At 63.6% G+C, this 409-nt stretch overlaps 1 protein-coding gene across 1 annotated transcript in view; it reads left to right on the forward strand.

Moving 5' to 3' along the window:
• INPP5J (inositol polyphosphate-5-phosphatase J) overlaps window positions 1–409 on the forward strand; it is a 30,095-nt gene that overhangs the window by 3,473 nt on the left and 26,213 nt on the right. The gene's annotated exons all lie outside the window — the stretch shown is intronic.

A 409-nucleotide genomic window follows, 5' to 3' on the forward strand; every position in this document is an offset into this window, starting at 1 on the left:
ACCGCCATGCCCCCTGACGACGTCACATCTCTCCTCCACCTGGGCGGTGGCAGCGATGACAGCGACAGGACAGACATGATCGCCATAGGGTGAGGGGACAGGATGGGTGGACCCTCTCCCCAGCCTCTTGTACCCCCCTCCCCCCAAATCCTCACCCACTGGAGGGGCTGCTAGGGCGCCCTTCAACCCTACGGCTCACCTCACCCCGCACCCCAGGTTGCAGGAAGTGAACTCCATGATCAACAAGAGACTCAAGGACGCGCTCTTCACGGATCAGTGGAGCGAGCTTTTCATGGATGCGCTCGCGCCTTTCAACTTCGTGCTGGTAAGGCCTCCCTCGCCCTCCGGATGGGCAGAGACCCCGGGAGGCCGGGCCCGATGGGTCTGTGGAGAGGGAGGAGGAGGAGCA

Source organism: Myotis davidii, unplaced genomic scaffold (assembly GCF_000327345.1).
Source record: "Myotis davidii unplaced genomic scaffold, ASM32734v1 scaffold478, whole genome shotgun sequence".
Lineage (NCBI taxonomy): Eukaryota > Metazoa > Chordata > Mammalia > Chiroptera > Vespertilionidae > Myotis > Myotis davidii.